The sequence below is a fragment of the Oncorhynchus keta genome, chromosome 15 (assembly GCF_023373465.1).
Source record: "Oncorhynchus keta strain PuntledgeMale-10-30-2019 chromosome 15, Oket_V2, whole genome shotgun sequence".
Classification (NCBI taxonomy): domain Eukaryota; kingdom Metazoa; phylum Chordata; class Actinopteri; order Salmoniformes; family Salmonidae; genus Oncorhynchus; species Oncorhynchus keta.
This window is the reverse complement of record NC_068435.1, coordinates 46,139,817-46,159,584: the sequence shown is the minus strand read 5'-3', so window position 1 is coordinate 46,159,584 and position 19,768 is coordinate 46,139,817. Positions and strand designations below refer to the sequence as shown.

At 44.0% G+C, this 19,768-nt stretch overlaps 2 long non-coding RNA genes across 3 annotated transcripts; one reads left to right on the top strand and one right to left on the bottom strand.

Annotated features, from left to right (window-relative positions):
- Positions 1-46: 46 nt before the first annotated feature.
- Positions 47-12,125, bottom strand: LOC118395060 (uncharacterized). 2 transcript variants are annotated; one of them, XR_004827880.2, is made up of 4 exons: positions 11,980-12,125; positions 11,236-11,323; positions 8,916-9,044; positions 47-2,946 (listed from the first exon to the last, which is right to left on the bottom strand). It is a non-coding gene; the product is annotated as an uncharacterized LOC118395060 (long non-coding RNA). The 2 variants fall into 2 exon arrangements; XR_004827879.2 differs by having other exon boundaries at positions 47-1,042.
- A 548-nt stretch (positions 12,126-12,673) lies between these two features.
- Positions 12,674-18,192, top strand: LOC118395159 (uncharacterized). The gene is made up of 3 exons (XR_004827919.2): positions 12,674-12,809; positions 17,166-17,205; positions 17,403-18,192. It is a non-coding gene; the product is annotated as an uncharacterized LOC118395159 (long non-coding RNA).
- The last annotated feature ends 1,576 nt before the right edge of the window (positions 18,193-19,768 follow it).

The window sequence follows — 19,768 nt, the reverse complement described above, 5'->3', positions numbered from 1 at the left end:
TTCTCTGTGTGCTTGGCTGAAAATAAAATGTGTTTAGAGGCAAAGATATGATACATAACAGGGAAAGCTTTATTGACAATTAGGGTAGCAAAAAAAGGATTTCAGATTAATGCATTTTTTATTTTTTTGTAACAGTTTCCCAGCAGTTATAGGCAATCTGAAACATTCCCATAGTCCCTACAAAGAGTCCCCAATAAAGCAATTCAATTTGCTTTATTGGCATGATGTAACAATGTGCATATTGCCAAAGCTTACTCTGGAGATTTACAACATTAACAATTAAAATAATAATACTGTCAATGGAATAACAGTAACAACAATCAAGGGTCCAAATAACAATACATTGAAAAATGACAAGCATAGAGGACATGTTGGTTTACAATAGCACCCAGACAATTACTCAAATGAGACGTCTTGCTCAACTTTATAATTACAAACCAACATTTTCAAAACGGCATCACTGAACAATATTCTAAGCAACAAAGACATGGCAGACTGGGAAATAGTCATGCTTCTCTTCTGACTGGCACTTGCAATGGCTGCCAAAGAGCCAGCAGCAATTATAGTTGGAACATTCATTTGTGCAGAGAACCCATAATGTGTTCACAATGATGCCCATCAACGTTACCTTATTTTACTATTATGTAGAACTACTGTTGTATTCCTTTACTTAATTCTTCATCAGACTGCATGCCATTTTCCCTCCTATGATTTGCTGGCTTTTCATTTCTTAACCTTTTGTATCATGGGTTTAACTTCCTCCTCCATTTTCCACCACTTATTTTTCCTCCCCTCTCAGCTTGACCTGTTTTCCCTTTTTCTTCAGCTTAGTTTCTTCTTCCCTCTCTCTCCTTGCCCTCTTTTCCTCCCCTTCTCTGCCTTTGGAAAGTATTCTCTCTGGTGTTCCCCTGCTTCTCAGGCCCTTCAGGGACCTCTCTCTGACCCCCTTCTTCAATTGACCTTGTTTGGTTTCCCTGTCATCATCTTCCTCATTAAAGTCAGGTAACCACCAGAACAACACCTCATACAAAGAGGTCTCAGGCTGGAGGAAACAGGAAATGGTCATTACTACGTTATATAAAAATGCAACATTTTCCAAGATTTTACTGAGTTACAGTTCATATAAGGAAATCAGTCAATTTAAATAAATAAATTAGGCCCTAATCTATGGATTACACTTGACTGGGAATACAGATTTAAATCTGTTGGTCACAGATACCTTTAAAAAAAGGTAGGGGCGTGGATCAGAAAACCAGTCCGTATCTGTTGTGACCACCGCATAGAGTTGATCAGGCTGTTGATTGTGGCCTGTGGAATGTTGTCCCACTCCTCTTCAATGGCTCTTCAAAGCTGTTGATTATTGGCGGGAACTGGAACACGCTGGTCAATCCAGCCTGCCCATACCATAACCCCACCGCCACCATGGCACACTCTGTTCACAATGTTCACGTCAGCAAAATGCTCGCCTACAAAACGCTCGCCATACACGCTGTCTGCCATCTGCCCGGTACAGTTGAAACTTGGATTAATCCGTGAAGAGCACACTTCTCCAGCATGCCAGTGGCCATCAAAGGTGAGCATTTGGTGAGCATTTGCCCACTGAAGTCAGTTACAATGCCAAACTGCAGTCAGGTCAAGACCCTGGTAAGGACGACGAGCACGCAGATGAGCTTTCTTGAGACGGTTTCTGACAGTTTGTGAAGAAATTCTTCGGTTGCGCAAACCCACAGTTTCATCAGCTGTCCAGATGGCTGGTCTCAGACGATCCCGCAGGTGCAGAAGCCGGATGTGGAGGTCCCGGGCTGGCGTGGTTACACGTGGTCTGCGGTTGTGAGGCAAGGTAGACGTACTGCCAGATTCTCCAAAATGACATTGGAGGTGGCTTATGGTAAAGAAATGCATGCCAATCACATGCCAATCGCACGGTCCCCCAAAACCTTTAGACATATGTGGCATTGTGTTGTGTGACAAAACTGTACATTTTAGAGTGGCCTTTTATTGTCTCCACTGCAAGGTGGTCATGCTGTTTAATCAGCTTTTTGATATGCTACATCTGTCAGGTGGATAGATTATCTTGGCAAAGGAGAAAGGCTCACTAACAGGGATGTAAACACATTTGTGCACAAAGTTTTACAGAAATAAGCTTTTTGTGCATATAGAACATTTCTGGGATCTTTTACTTCAACTCATGAAACAAACACGTTACATGTTGCATTTATTTTTGTGTTCCGTATAGTATATAGTTTGTTTGCAAACTTCAGCAATCAATCATCGACGAGACACAGAGGTCTGGTGAGAGGAGACATGAGTGCGGGCACATTATAATGGCTGGAATCAATAAATAGATCCGAGTCAAACATGGTTACTCTATGTTTGATACCTTTCCATTTATTTAATTACAGCCATTACATTGAGCCCCTCCTCCTATAGCTCCGCCCACCAGCCTCCTCTGATTCAGGGGTATAATAAAAAAAATGTTTTTGAGGAATTAAGAGGTCACATACACATTATTTCACTGAATGTCACTGGATGTGTATGCATTAACTGAATGTGTATACTACCTAATAAATGTTCACATATACTCATACCTACTAAATATTATAGAAGTATGATTCCATACACACCCGGTGTCACCGAAATGTCCTTGAGAAGCCAGCCATTTGATTGGATGCTCCAGCTAACCGCCAGTGCAGCAGTGGCTGATTTGCAAAGTGCAAATGAAAACCAGCACACACTGCAGCCCTTAGGAGTGGCACTTTGCAATAAATCTCCTGTAATTCATACCATGTTGGGAATGAGGATTCTGAGCCCGGAGAGACAGGTGAGTATTTTGTTCCTGTGCCACTACCTCCTGTGGTTGGACTTTGTGTCTCAATGCAGAGTGCCTCACAGTCAGCACATCAGCATACTCCTTTTCCTCCACAGGCCGTCGACCTTTAATGGTTTCTATAGGATGACAGGGCGCTCACATTATGGATGGCAACCTACAACAAAAATGTGTGTCTGTATGTGTCATTGTCACTGACTGGTTTGAGTTAAAGTTTACCCCCCTAAATTAATATTAATTGTGCTTTAACAACTCAACATAATTGTATATAGTAAGTGTAGTGGACTGTGGTCCACACTCGTGTACATGCCATGTAGTTTCTGAAAGCCGGAGCTGAGCAGCATGATTGTGATAGCTATGAGCAGACAGCGGTTAAGTGTGACCCCTTCCCAGGCTGTCTCTATCTGGCTCAGGTTCTGGGGGGATATAGCCTTACGCAGAGACACTGACGAATGCAGAGACAGAGGGAAAGACACGGGTTATAACAGCATAAATCACAGTGTCGTAAAGTAAAGTGCGTAAAGTACTTTGAAGTACTGCTTAAGTAGTTTTTTTTTTGTATTTCTACTTTACTATTTATATATACAGTACCAGTCAAAGATTTGGACACACCTACTCATTCAAGGGTTTTAATTTATTTTTAGTATTTTCTACATTGTAGAATAATAGTGAAGACATCAAAACTATGAAATAGCACATATGGAATCATGTACTAACCAAAAAAGTGTTAATATGTCAACCAACTTCATGAGGTAGCCACCTGGAATGCATTTTAATTAACACGTGTTTTTTTTGTGGAATTTCTTTCCTTAATGCGTTTGAGCCAATCAGTTGTGTTGTGACAAGGAAGGGTAGGTATACAGAAGATTTGGTAAAAGACCAAGTCCATATTATGGCAAGAACAGCTCAAATAAGCATAGAGAAACAAATGTCTATCATTACTTTAAGACATGACGGTCAGTTAATCCGGAAAATGTCAAGAATTTTAAAGTTTCTTGAAGTGCAATCACAAAAACCACCAAGTGCTATGATGAAACTGGCTCTCATGAGGACCGCCACAGGAAAGGAAGACCCAGAGTTACCTCTGGTGCAGAGGATAAGTTCATTAGAGTTAACTGCACGTCAGATTGCAGCCCAAATACATGCTTCACAGAGTTCAAGTACCATACACATCTCAACATCAGCTGTTTATAGGAGACTGCGTGCATCAGGCCTTCATGGTCAAAATGCTGCAAAGAAACCACTACTAAAAGACGTGCAAGGGCCAAGAAACACAAGTAATAGACATTAGACCAGTGGAAATCTGTACTTTTTTTGGTTCCAACCGCCATGTCTTTGTGACGCACAGTAGGTGCAAACAGATGATCTCTGCATGTGTGGTTCCCACCGTGAAGCATGGAGGAGGAGGTATGATGGTGTGGGGGTGCTTTGCTGGTGACCCTGTCTGGGATTGATTTAGAATTCAAGGAACACTTATCTAGCATGGTTACCACAGCATTCTACAGCGATTTGGTTTGCGCTTAGTCCCATTTGGTTTGCGCTTAGTGGGACTATCATCTGTTTTTGAACAGGACAATGACCCAACACACCTCCAGGCTGTGTAAGGACTATTTGACCAAGAAGGAGAGTGATGGAGTGCGGCATCAGATGACCTGGCCTCCACAATCACCCAACATCAACCCAATTGAGATGGTTTGGGATGAGTTGGACCGCAGAGCGAAAGGAAAGCAGCCATCAAGTCCTCAGCATATGTGGGAACTCCTTCAAGACTTTTGGAAAAGCATTCCTCACAAAGCTGGTTGAAAGAATGCCAAGAGTGTGCAAAGCTATCATCAAGGCAACGGGTGGCTACTTTGAAGAATCTAAAATCAAAAATATATTTTGATTTGTTTAACACTTTTTTGGTTACTCCATCATTCAATTGTTTTTATTTCATAGTTTTGATGTCTTCACTATTATTCTACAATGTAGAAAATAGTAAAAATTAAGAATGAGTAGGTGTGCCCAAACCTATCATCAAGGCAACGGGTGGCTACTTTGAAGAATCTAAAATCAAATATATATTTTGATTTGTTTAACACTTTTTTGGTTACTCCATGATGCTATTGTTGTTATTTCATAGTTTTGATGTCTTCACTATTATTCTACAATGTATAAAATAGTAAAAAATGAAGAATGAGTAGGTGTGCCCAAACCTTTGACTGGTAGTGTAATGAATTTCCTCCTCTTCTTCCGAAGAGGAGAGGCGAAACGGATCAGAGGACCAATACGCGGCGTGGTAATTGTCCATGGTACCTTTTAATACGTTAAGGTACACATGAACAAACTAACAAAAACAAGAAATGTGAAAACTCAAACCAGTCCTATCTGGTGCACACACAGAGACAGGAACAATCACCCACAAACACACAGTGAAACCCAGGCTACCTAAGTATGATTCTCAATCAAAGACAACTAATGACACCTGCCTCTGATTGAGAACCATACTAGGCCGAAACATAGAAATAACCAAAACATAGAAAAACAAACATAGACTGCCCACCCAACTCACGCCCTGACCATACTAACTAAATACAAAACACAGAAAATAAAGGTCAGAATGTGACAGGTAGGTACTACTATATATATTTCACCCCTTTTTTATCCCAAATTTCATGACATCCAATTGGTAGTTACAGTCTTGTCCCATCGCTGCAACTCCCGTACGGGCTTGGCAGAGGCGAAGATCGAGAGCCATGCGTCCTCTGAAACATGACCCTTCCAAGCCACACTGCTTCTTGACACAATTCTCGCTTAATCAGGAAGCCAGTCACACCAATGTGTCTGAGGAAAAACCGTACAACTGGCAACCATGTCAGCGTTCATGCGCCCGGCCTGCCACAGGTGTTGCTAGATCGCGATGGGACATGGAGATCCCGTTAGGCCAAACCCTCCCCTAACCTGGACAACGCTGGGCCAATTGTGCGCTGCCTCATGCGTCTCTCGATCGCGGCCGGCTGCGACACAGCCCTGGATCGAACCCGGGTCTGTAGTGACGCCTCAAGACCTGCTATGCAGTGCCTAAGATTGCAGCACCACTCAGGAGGCCGACTAATATTTACATGATTTACTTTTACTTCACTACATTCCTAAAGAAAATAATGTACTTTTTACTCCCTACATTTACCTTGACACCCAAAAGTACTCATTACATTTTAAATGCTAAGCACGATAGGAAAATTGTCCAATTCACGAACATATCATCCCTACTGCATCTGATCTGGAGGAATCACTAAACACAAATGCATTGTTTCTAAAGTGTTGGAGTGTGCCCCTGTCTATCCATACATTTTAAAAACAAGAAAATGGTGCTGTCTGCTTTGCTTAATATAAGGAATTTTTAATTACTTATACTTTAGGTACTTTGATTCCAGGAATACAGGATGAGATGTTACCATCCTTTGTGCAAGCACTTCCAAGAGTTCATGAACAGTGAGCCTGGTGAAATTCTGGGAGCGCATCGCCAGTAATGTACCTTTGGTTCCTAGGGTGTTTCGGCCTTTCACACTATACACCCTCCCCAAAGGCGACCAGCGACAGGGTGATCAATCCTACGCTTGCATCCCATTCCCAATTAGTCATAGGAGTTGCCTTGTTGTTGATAGCCAACTTTCCATGGGACTATGCATGGCAGGGGCGTCCTCCTCCCTGAGTCAAGCATTGTTGACCGCATACCTCCTGGCCCTCTCAATTCTGGGCCCAGCTGGGGTCTTTCCTCTTCATCCAGAGTCACTGACTGCTGCCTTCTGCCGCCTCCGATACAGCTTTGATTGCCGAACGCTGGCTCTGGCCCTTAATTCCCAGGTCTCTAAGCAGTCTGGTTGTAGATGTTGCCACAAAACCTCTGCAGCCCACCTCCACTGGTCGGACTTCTGTGTTCCAGCCATGATGCTGTGCTTCGGCAGCTAGATCGGCATAGCGCAGATGTTTTCGCCCATAAGCCTCATCTACTGAGTCCTCCCAGGGTACTGTGAGCTCAATGATGAAGACCTTCTTGAGCGAACGGGACCAGAGCACCATGTCAGGTCTTAGGGTGGTGGTTGCGATCTCCGGAGGAAACACAAGTTTCCGGCCAATGTCAGCTAGCATTTTCCAGTCTCGGGCCAAGCGCAGCTGGTCTCGCTCTAATGGTGTAGAGCCGCTCTTCAGTGGTTTAGCCCCTTCGCGGACAAAGGTTGTCCGTAAGGGGTGTGATGCTGCTGGGGGTGGTAGGGAGTTGGTGGCAGCTCGCTTGTCCTCCAGGGTGGACGCAAGGTTTTTAAGGACTTGGTTGTGACGCCAAGTGTAGCGTCCTTGGGTGAGGCTTGTTTTACACCCTGTGAGAATGTGCCTGAGGTTGGCTGGCATGGAACAGAGGGCAAAGTCCGGATCTTCACCATACTATTGGTGAAGATTAACTGGTGTTGGAAGGATGTCATATGTTGCTCTGATGGAAAAGCTCAACCGCCTCGCTTCCATGGCCCACAGATCCTTCCAGCTGATCTTCCTCTTCTCCACACTGTCCTATCGAGGCCACTGTCCCTGTTTGGCAAGAGAGACGTACTTCCTGCACTACCATCTTCCGCCGCTCTGGTGCAGTGGCTTTACTACAAGCAGCACGGCTAGTTAGCCCAAGGCCTCCTCTCCCTTGCTGAACATGACCCACAATGTCAACATGTCTGAGGGCTGCTGTTGCCTCCTGGACTGCTTTTTTTTTTTTTTTTTTGCGCCCAGTTGCCAAGGTCGGCGCGTTGTGGCTCACCACTGGATCTCGAGATTCATTCAGTGTCATCTGGGGCCTGGTTTTTGCACAGTTGAATTCCTCTGTTAGACTGGTGAGGGGCAGCTTGAGGACACCATCTCCATAGAGGCCTATGGTGGTAAGGCATCGTGGAACTCAGAGCCACTTCTTTAAGTAGCCTGTGACTCCTCTTTCAATCTTCTCCACTGTTGAGATTGGAACCTCATACACTGCTAGGGGCCACAACACCCGGGGTAGGAGACCAAATTGCAGACACCAGGCCTTTAACTTTCCAGGTAGCTGGGTGTTGTCGATGGACTGTAGGCTACTACTGATGTCTTTACGCAGCTGTTGCACCTGGTCTTTGTCCTTCAGGCTTGCATCATACTACCTTCCAAGGCTTTTTACCGGCTGCTCAGACACTGTTGGGATTTGGTCATCTCGGATGAAGAACTTCAGGTCAGAGAGTACTCCCTTCACAATCGAGATGCTGCGTGACTTGGATGGTTTAATCTTCATACGGGCCCAGCTGATGTTCTCCTCAAGTTTTCTGAGCAGTCTCCTGGTGCATGGGACAGTGGTGGTCAATGTTGTAATATCGTCCATGTAGGCTCTGAGTGGAGGGAGGCGGAAACCAGAGTCGACTCGCTGTCCACCAGCAACCCATTTTGAGGATCTGATGATAACCTCCATTGCCATTATGAATGCCAAAGGAGAAATGGTACATCAGGGTTGTGATGGTGTCCGGTATGTGGAAAAATCTGAAGGCAGACTACAGGAGTTCATGGAGCACAGAGCCAAATGCATTGGCGAGGTCGAGGAAGACTACACGGAGGTCCCTTTTCTCCACCTTGGCCATTTTGATCTGGTGCCAGATCATGCTGGAATGTTCCAAGCAGCCAGAGAACCCTGATATTCCTGCTTTCTGTATAGATGTATCGATGTATGCATTCCTTTGCAGGTACTTGGCCATCCTCTGGGCAATGAAGATTTTACCCTCGACATTCAGTAAGGAGATTGGGCGGAATTGGCTGATGTTCACTGCATCCTTCTCCTTAGGGCAGGCGGGGTATATTTAGAACCAAATACTTTTAGACTTTTACTCAAGTAGTATTTTACTGTACAACTTTCACTTTTCCTTGAGTAACTTTCTATAAAGGTATCTTTACTTTTACTCATGTATGACAATTGGGTACTTTTTCCACCACTGATAAATCAGGTGACTTTGTCATGTTATTGTTGGAGAGAGACAGAGAGAGCGAGAGAGAGACAGAGAACGAGAGATATGAAGGGCAGAGAGAGACAGAGGAGAGAGAGAGGTGGGCTCACTGCTTCTGCCGGGGACACTGGGTTCTCTGGGCATTATCTTGGGGACTTGCTGCTGCAAGATTGGAGGCTCCTGTTGAGAAGGCATGGTCTGTTCCTGTAGGGTTATTCTTCTTTCCTTAGCATACATTTCTGCAAAGAAACAGTACAGTTAGCCAGGGGCTATGTTGACCACCATAATATACACTGAACAAAAATAAAAACGCAACATGCAACAATTTTTAAGATTTTACTGAGTTACATTTCATGTAAGGAAATAGTAAATTCAAATAAATTAATTAGGCCCTAATATTTGGATTTCACATGACTGGGAATACAGATATGCATGTTGGTCAAAGATACCTTTAAAAAGTAGGGGCTTGGATCAGAAAACCAGTCAGTATCTGGTGCGACCACCACATAGAGTTGATCAAGCTGTTGATTGTGGCCTGTGGAATGTTGTTCCACTCCTCTTCAATGGCTGTGCAAAGGTGCTGGATATTGGCGGGAACTGGAACACGCTGTCAAACACATCAATCCAGAGCATCCCAAACAGGCTCAATGGGTGACATGTCTGGTGAGTATGCAGGCCATGGAAGAACTGGGACATTTTCAGCTTCCAGGAATTGTGTACAGATCCTTGCAACATGGGGCCGTACATGAGGTGACTGCGGCAGATGAATGGCACGACAATGGGCCTCAGAATCTCGTTATGGTATCTCTGTACGTTCAAATTACCATCGATAAAATGTTGGAGACGACTTATGGTAGTGGAAATTAGCATAAAATGACCTGCAACAACTCTGGTGGACATACTCAGTTGTAACTAACATCCCTTGCTTTAAGGATAGGAGCTCTGCTGCCAGTAAGTTACTGTCATTGAAACTCCCCCAGTGCTTCTGTGTGAAGTGAAGTCACATTACGGTGCTCATAGGACCAGAGATCATATTTCAACGGCATGGTGAATATTTAGAGGTATGCTGATACCACCAGGCTGCACCAATCACATTATTAGATACCGGTGTTCTGAAATAGGGCCCATAATGGTTTTAGTACACTTTATGTAAAGGCTTCTTAACATCAAGACAGCCATGGCAGACGGTTTACATCGTTTTAATGCTCATCAAACCATTCAGTGTTCCACCCGTCCCCCTGTGGATGGGGGAATTGTCATTCTATGGGGGAATAGCCATGGTATCCAAAATAATGGGTAACTGGACCTGCCCAGCATTTTTATACATGACCCTAAGCATGATGGGATGTTAATTATTTAATTACCTCAAGAACCACAGCTGTTTGGAAGCACCTGCTTTCAGTATACTTTGTATCCCTCATTTACTCAAGGTGAATTTTATTTTGGCAGTTACACTATATATACACAAAAGTATGTGGACAACCCTTCAAATTAGTGGGTTTGGCTATTTCAGCCAAACCAGTTTCTGACAGGTGTATAAAATCGAGCACATAGCCATGCAATCTCCATGCACAAACATTGGCAGCAGAATGGCCTTACTGAAGAGCTCAGTGACTTTCAACATGCCACCGTCATAGGATGCCACCTTTCCAACAAGTCATTTCGTCAAATTTCTGCACAGCTAGAGCTGACCCGGTCAACTGTAAGTGCTGCTATTGTGATGTGGAAACGTCTAGGAACAACAACAGCTTAGCTAAGAAGTGGTAGGGCACACAAGCTCATAGAATTGGACTGCCGAGTGCTGTAGCGCATAAAAATTGTCTGTCCTGTCCACAGTGCACAAAGCGAGATCCATACAGAAATGGTTTGTTGAGATTGGTGTGGAAGAATTTGACTGGCTTGCACAGAGCCCTGACCTCAACCCCATCGAACACCTTAGGGATGAATTGGAACGCCGACTGCAAGCCAGGCCTAATCGCCCAACATCAGTGCCGACCTCACTAATACCCTTGTGGCTGAATGGACGCAAGTGGAAAGCCTTCCCAGAAGATTGGAGGCAGTTTTAGCAGCAAAGGGCGGACCCACTCAATATTAATGCCCATGATTTTGGAATGAGGATTTTGAAGTGTCACATACTTTTGGTCATGTAGTATACCTATAGATCACACAGCTGGTAAAGGAGAAAAGCCATCACAATGCTTGGTTATGTCACTCATGTTTCCTGGTTCAGTAATACTTAGCAATATTTGATTGATGGTCTGCCAAAGGAACTAAAACAGTGCCTGACTCATGCTCTTTGTTGCGGTCAGTGAGTTTTAGTTGCATCAGTGGTCTACACCAAGTGTGTGTGTGTGTGTGTGTGTGTGTGTGTGTGTGTGTGTGTGTGTGTGTGTGTGTGTGTGTGTGTGTGTGTGTGTGTATGTTCCTTACCTGGAACTGGTCTGCAGGCTTTTGAGGGGGAGGCTCTGGCCTGCCTAACTCCTCCTCAAACATCTCAAAACTCTCTTCCATCTTTGCCCTGACAGGGAGAGAAAAAGATAGAGGGGGAAATGTGAAAAGGGAGGGGAAGAGAAAGAGATTTATAGAACTGGCACAGTCTGTATTTTTACATTAGCTATTTTTGCTTGTTGTCCATAGACATGTAGTAGCATTATTCACATATTGCAGATCTGTATATCAGCTGTTATATAATCAGTCATTACAAAAATAGATATTGTGTATAAACCAACACATTACAGCTATTGCATGCTCAATTGCTTTGTAATAGACCTAAATACCTTGGTAAAGCAACAACAACAAAGCAATAAAGGCCTCCCAACAACTTCTTTAGCACGTGAATAACCTGAGGCTCTAAATGATTACATTCTAATTCACTGAAGCCATAGTTGAGGACATTACATTTCTGATCTAACCCTGAACTAATTTTATAACAGTCCTAAAAATAGGGATGCGTCCAAACCAACCTTTCTTATAGTTTAAGTCGTGACCCACGGACCTGTTAATGGTGGGTCGCGAAGTGTTAGAGTAAATGTATCATTATTTAATGAATTACTTGGAATTGATTTGGCCTAGTGCAAATGCGCTCTGTTCAGTGCGCTCTCTGCTTGGCAGCGTGTCAGTTTGGCAGCTGCCGAGTGGGAGGGAAATGCCCGTGTGCTTCGCGGTTTGGTTTACCAGATATTTTTTTCTGCAGTTTTCTTGAAGATCTCTCCAAGACCCACACGCTGCAGCGCTGTCGTTCAGCAGCAGATGATGTGCTGTCCGCCAATTACTTGTCATTCCTACTCGCCATCACTCACTGCCATCAAATGGAGTCAAACTAGCTACAAATTTTGACTGAGCTCAATCATGAAACGCAAATACAGCGACGAGTTTCTCTCTCTTGGGGTGTGTTCGTAAATTCAATCTGGAGTGCCAGAGTGCGCGTTCGTAACTTCAGAGCGTTTGCGCTCTCAGGGGTACAATGGATGAGTAAGATTGATCCGAGCGTTTTGACCTCACAACCGCAGTCAGGCACTGAAGCTAACTGGCTAACTTGCTGGTTACTTCCAGACACAAATGAGAGAACACCTCAGACTATTTTACTCACTCTAGCAGATCTGGTTATACTGTTTTCATGTTATCCAGAGCATTGTTGACTGTAACTGTGCTACTGGCAACAATTGAATTACATTTTTTCTCCCAACGTTTACTGACACCGACTATATTCAACGGGTGTTGAGCGTTCGTAAATGCATCAGTTATTCTGCGCTCTGGCACACTCAGGCGAGAGTGCTCTGAAATCGGAGTAGATAGCCAGATCGAATTTACGAACGCACCCTTGTTTTCATACAAACTTTGAGAAATGAAGAGTGCCCACAATATATTTTGTGCGGGGAATTGCTTAGTAATAAGTCTCTCAAAAGGAAAACATTTAAATGACACAACCTGACCAAACATCAACAGCAGGGAGTTCTTTCAGAACAGGGTGGAATGCTTCAGGAAACTGCTTCGACAGTGGAAAAGTAAGTCGGCTAGCATGGCATTGTCATTTTACAACAGGTGATGATGATAAGCAGAAATAAGGGAGTACTATCTCTCACAGTAGTAGAAGTGAGTTTCTCTTTCAAACGATTCCATTGTACGCAGCTAATAGCTAACGTTAGCCAAAGCAAGCTACCTAGCTACTGATAGTGTGCAACCCTAAGTAACAGTATATAAACTCAACAAAAAAAGAAACGTCCCCTCACTGTCAACTGCGTTTATTTTCAGCAAACTTAACATGTGTACATATTTGTATGAGCATAAGCTTCAACAACAGACAAACTGAACAAGTTCCACAGACATGTGACTAACATAAATGTAATAATGTGTCCCTGAACAAAGGGGGGTCAAAATCAAAAGTAACAGTCAGTATCTGGTGTGGCCACCAGCTGCAATAAGTACTGCAGTCCTCATGGACTGCACCAGATTTGCCAGTTCTTGCTGTGATCTGTTACCCCACTCTTCCACCAAGGCACCTGCAAGTTCCCGGACATTTCTGGGGGGAATGGACCTAGCCCTCACCTTCCAATCCAACAGGTCCCAGGCGTGCTCAATGGGATTGAGATCCAGGCTCTTCGCTGGACATGGCAGAACACTGACATTCCTGTCTTGCAGGAAATCTCGCACAGAACGAGCAGTACGGCTGGTGGCATTGTCACGCTGGAGGGTCATGTCAGGATGAGCCTGCAGGGAGGGTACCACATGCGGGAGGAGGATGTCTTCCCTGTAATGCACAGCGTTGAGATTGCCTGCAATGACAACAAGCTCAGTCCGATGATGCTCTGACACACCGCCCCAGACCATGACTGACACTTCACCTCCAAATCGATCCCGCTCCAGAGTACAGGCCTCGGTGTAACGTTCATTCCTTCGACGATAAACCTGAATCCGACCATCACCCGTGGTGAGACAAAACCGCGACTTGTCAGTGAAGAGCACTTTTTGCCAGTCCTGTCTGGTCCAGTGACAGAGAGTTTGTGCCCATAGGTGACATTGTTGTCGGTGATGTCTAGTGAGGACCTGCCTTTGCAACAGGCCTACAAGCCCTCAGTCCAGCCTCTCTCAGCCTATTACGGACAGTCTGAGCACTGGAGGGATTGTGCGTTCCTGGTGTAACTCAGGCAGTTGTTGTTGCCATCCTGTACCTGTCCCGCAGGTGTGATGTTCGGATGTACCAATCCTGTGCAGGTATTGTTACACATGGTCTACCACTGCGAGGACGATCAGCTGTCCATCCTGTCTCCTTGTAGCGCTGTCTTAGGTGTCTCACAGTACGGACACTGCAATTTATTGCCCTGGCCACATCTGCAGTCCTCATGTCTCCTTGCAGCATGCCAAAGGCACGTTCACATAGATGAGCAGGGACCCTGGGCATCTTTCTTGTGGTGTTTTTCAGAGTCAGTAGAAAGGCATATTTAGTGTCCTAAGTTTTCGTAACTGTGACCTTAATTGCCTACCGTCTGTAAGCTGTTAGTGTCTTAACGACCGTTCCACAGGTGCATGTTCATGAATTGTTTATGGTTCATTGAACAAGCATGTGAAACAGTGTTTAAACCCTTTACAATGAAGATCTGTGAAGTTATTTGGATTTTTACAAATTATCTATTTTTTATTTTTTTATTTTACCTTTATTTAACCAGGCAAGTCAGTTAAGAACACATTCTTATTTTCATTTTTGAAGGACAGGGTCCTGAGTTTATGAAGATGAAAAATGATCAGACCAACTGTACTTCTTACTGTAAAAATTATTGGTGAAAACACATCTAGGTTGCAACTATTGTGGTTAAAATACAAGTAATATTTTTTTTCTGAACTGGAATAAACTGATTGAAGCAAGATGCTTTTTGAGGCAAACACACTCACACAGTTCTGGGTTGCTCATCTACAGCAGGAAGCGGTCTCCTGCCTGACTGAGAAAGCAGTAGATGTTCTGATCCAGTTTGTCACCACATGCCTGTGTGAGTTAGGGTTCTCAACTCTGGCGTAATTAATAAACAAGTACAGAAACAGACTCAATGCTGAGGATGACCTCAGGGTTGCAGTGTCCAAAACTGAGCCCAGAATAAACATGCTTGTTGAAAACTTCAACCAGCCACACACTTCTCATTAGGATAGTGTGTGTTTCTCTGGTCTAGATCTGTGTGATATGATCAGTCAGTTAATTCCAATTTAGAATACAAATGATGTATTGTATTTTAACAGCAACCGTTCCAACCTAGACAGATATGCAAAAGTGTTTTTAATGGGGGAAAATAAACATGAATAGCTATTTTATATTTAAATTATTTGTTAATTGTCTATATTGCATTTGTTTTAGGCTGGCATAAGGGCAGTGACATGTACTTTAAATATAGTTGCATGTTTTCATAAGTTTGGGTCCCAGGAAAACACAGAATTTCGAATTTGGGTCCCAGGCTGAAAAAGTTTAAGAAACTATAGACAGAGAAATTCTAGATACACAGAATTGCAGAGATACATTGATGTTCCAGCTGTGGTAGCAGCATGGACGATTGAACTCAGACAGTGTGTGTCTTTCCTGGTTCGACATGAGGCGTCCCCCAGAAAACACCAAAGACCTCTATCACGAGCAGTTGTCCTGTAGCAGGGCTGGGGTGGTGGTAGAGACATCCTCTGTGTGGAGGGTGATAGCCAAGCACAGGTGCAGCCTGGAGAAATGAAAAAATAAAAAGCATTTTGTGTCAGCCAGAGGGCTTGAACAAGGCTGGGTGGACTACATGCCAGCTGCCAAATCCAGAGAGAGAAAGAGGGATGGGGGGAGAAAGCAAGGCCAGGGTTATGCTAAATCAGGAATGGCCACTCTTGATGCTGCAGGGATGCTTTGTATGTAGGCTTTTGTTTCAGACCAGAACCCACCTGAGTCTATTATTTCCTTATTTATGAATTAAGCTACCCACGGATGCTTAGAATTCAACTTTGATGTTTTTGGGTCAACACTAAGATGTTTTATTTGTATCAAGCTTTATGGGTGATAACTGGGCCCGGTTTCCTAAAAGTATCTTATGGCTAAATTAATCATTGGAACCTTTGTTAAATCTCAGAGCTGTTTCACCAAAACTATAGTTTCTAAAGTTGCACTTAACAACGCTTGCTAAATAATCATATTGAAATCAATTTCATGTTCAATCAATTTATTCTATTTTGCTAATTGTAGGCTACTGTCTAATTTCTGCCTCAATTTATTTCATGTGTAACAATGTATGCCAAATCGGTGATTTAGTGCATTATTATATGGTAGCCTACGATAAGCCGCAATATTTGCAACCATAGGCCTAGGCTTGTAGGTGATAATCTCTCTATGAGCTGATCCGTCGTCAGTATTGTGGAATAATTCTAATGTTAAAGTATGATTTGAATGGAAAAGACTGATCATAGAGCGTCGCTGCCGTTCTTTTGATCCTATCAATACACGGCCACGCCTCAACTACGCACTCGAGCGAACGTTCTCTCTGCATGGCGTTTTGGGAAACTTATGTTACATTTTCAGCCCTTCTACGAAAGATACATTCCTAAACCGAAAATCCTTCGCTCATTATTTCAGTAGCCTACCAAATGAGGGTGTCATTTGCAGAATCGGCCACCAGGGAGCTGTACAAGGCCAGAGGTACAGTAGAGGCCAAGCCGGGGCTGATTCAGGTGGTTGAGGTATCCAGTGCATTTCAGTCAGCTGTGTTACCTAATAGTCACATTTAGAGAGAATATGCACATTTCGATGTGTGTCCTTTTGTGATACACAATATTAACTCAAGAAAAATGAGAAAATGCTGAATAATTTGTTTTGGTGACAGTGTTGGAGGGGGTTTTGGAAGGGATGGGGGAGGCTTTGGGACAGGATTTGGGGTTACGGGAGAAACGAGCTGGGAAGCAGGATTAGCTAGTGGGGAGGAAGGCTGCCTCGGTGGCATTGTTTGTGGCTGAGCCATTCTTCGTACTGCATGTGATCCGGACGGTGCCTGCCAGTGGTCACCCTCTATCGGGTACAGTGGACAGGATCTGTGGCTCAAATTACACCCTATTCTTCAGATAAGGTACTACTTGGAAATTTCTACTCCCCCTATAGTGTACTGCTATTGATCCGTCTGCATAGCAGTGCACTACATAAGGAACAGGGTGTTGTTATTTATTTGGCCCCCTAAGACTCGTTATTTGGTTTTCCTCTAAGACTCGTTGAACGACCCTGAGATTCTATACCAGGCATTATGCACTACTGTATATGCTGCAGTCTATCTCATACGCATACTGTACATTGATGGAATGTCTGATTTGGAAGTTATAATGCAGAAGTCTTACTGACTTCATTTTTTTTTTCTCTCTCTTAGATGGCTTGTCATCATTGATTAGTCCAAAGGATATGAACATGTAAGAACTGGAGAGCGGACTGAGTTATTTGTTTGATCAACAAGATTGTGTGTTTTTCCCCTAATTTAATCTGATTTGAAATAACCAGAGAAATCAGAGTGACTCTCTTGTCAATGCTGTGAGTTAAAATGTTTTAATTGAACATTTATTTAACCATGCAAGTCAATTCTGAACAAATTCTTATTTTACAATGACAGCCTACTCCTAACCTGGACGACGCTAGGGCAATTGCGTGCCGCCCTATGGGACTCCCGATCATGGCCGGTAGTGATACTGCCCAGGATCGAACCAAGGTCTGTAGTGATGCCTCTAGCACTGAGGTGCAGTGCCTTAGACCGCTGCGCCACTCGGGAGTACAGTAGGGAGAAGTCTTCCAAGTTTGTCCCAAAGTCTTGGGACTGTTTCAAGGTCTACGGAAGACCCATACGGACATAGTTTTGGGTAAAGTGGGCTAACAAAGCCTCCGAACTCCCTGTGTCTCAAATTCTCTCACATGGGCGTGCTCGGGTTGGACGTGGCGCTTCTGAATCTGCCGCTTTTGACCTTATGTAATGAAGAAATAGCTCAGAGGGCAAAGTGACTGTGTCTGTCAACCACGTTCGACCCTCTCTAAGCCCTGCCTCCCTACGGGACAATATGAAGCGTATAATCCCATTAGCTCTTATTACCTGGCTGCCAGTTAGAGGGTATGATGACTTCACAGACTAAGTAAGCATGACTGTTAATTGTTAATTCTATTGTTGAACAGTCAGCGACAGTCTGACGATGAGGAACGCAGCCACAGATTTTAGTGATAATGGCTGTAACAGCCATTGACAATGTGACAGTGCATTAACCGCAGTGCCGGATATGCTCCATTTACGGTTTGTACCAATACTGTGTAAAGTTTGTACCTGTGATTATTAAGAGGGAATAAAATAGAAAAGAGTATAAATAAACACTGTTTATTTTGGTATTTTATGAATTTATCATGCCTTCTCAAGCCTGCCTCAGTCACATGCAGGGATTAAAGACCAGAGGACATAGCACTTCTAAAACATTTGAAGAAAAGGAGGAATACGGAACTGGAATGGATGAAGGGATGATGATGATGATGATGATGGAGGGATAGAAAAATGGAGGAGAGGTACAGTCATCACAAAACCTGACGAGAAGTGGAGTATGAATCACTGCTTCTGGATTGTTTTCTGCACCGCCTCTGGAGTGTTTTTTCGGGAGAGAGTGAGGGTAAAGCCATTCAATGCAGATCTCTTCAGAATGCTGTAGATTAGTGGTGGGGAATCACGAATCTGCATCCAGCAGAGTGGGATAAACTGTTCTAATCTAGGAGGATTCTGCATACGGCGTAACGGAACACTCAGAGGGGGTCAGTGTTCCGGAATTAGAATGTTCAGACCAAGGACAGAGGTGTGAAAGGACGTTTGGTCGTTTCTGTGGGAGTTCGTCAAAGTGGGTTGATGGAATAAAATGAAAGTGAAGAAGTAGTGTGTTGGCCGGTGTACAAACAATTTACCACCTCCTTGGCTCTGAAATGACATTTCTGTAGGCCTGTAAGGATGGTTATAGATGAGCATTATCCTGAATAATACATCTTAAGACTGGACTGTCATCTGATTGATATTATTCAGCAGTTGTGTCCAGGACATGTTGGGGTAGATAGAAGGTATCACAACTGAAACTCCAGGCTTCCTCTGATACAGGTCGAAATCAATGCATTTGTTCTCTTTGATATTTTTCACTGAGTCCACTCTGCTCTATCTCTCTCTCGCTCGCTTTCTCTATTTGTCTACTTCCCACCTTTAATCTCCCATAAACTACTGTATGTGCTGTACCATATGTACATACCCTCTCTAGTTCTGTTGGAAAATACAAAAATTCTCACTCAGGCCTCAGGCGGATGACTGTACAGACATCTCATCTGGGTGGTGATCCATCCACCATTCTCCCACCAGAGGAGAGGAAAGCAGAGGAGTGACGCCTGAGAATAAAGGGCAGAACAGAGAGTTTTGGGGCTTGGCATGCAGTGGCCTGTAATGAGCAACTGTCCCAGAGGTGGGCTGTCACATCCACATTCATGGTGTGTTACCGCACTGTTCTCTGGTTACGTTAGTGTCAAACTACATTGTTTTCCATCAAGTTCAGGCCTTGCATTGCTGCTCATTGATCTTATTAATAGAACCTCCAGAGGATCCTGGCAGGCTTCTTTTTTCTGTGTTCTGGCAGCAGGTGTAGTTCCCGAAGGGAAGAGGATTGAGTCAGCAAAGAATGAAGAGGTAGATTATTGGAGTACACGTGAGGGTGAATAGAGTAGGTGGGTAGGTGTGTGTATACAGTGTATGCCTGTTTCTTTCTATGGTGATGAGTTGGGGAGAGGCAAATGATGTCCCTAGGTAATGACAGCCCCAGTCATTAGAGCTGGCAGTACTTGATACTGGAGTAGCAGGCACAGGTGTTGGTGGGGTGGCTGATAACCACGTAATAAGACCCTGTGCTGAGTGGACACCCGCGGTGACAGGAGAGGAGAGGAAAGAAATGAGAGGAAAGGGGAGGGAGAAGGAGGAGA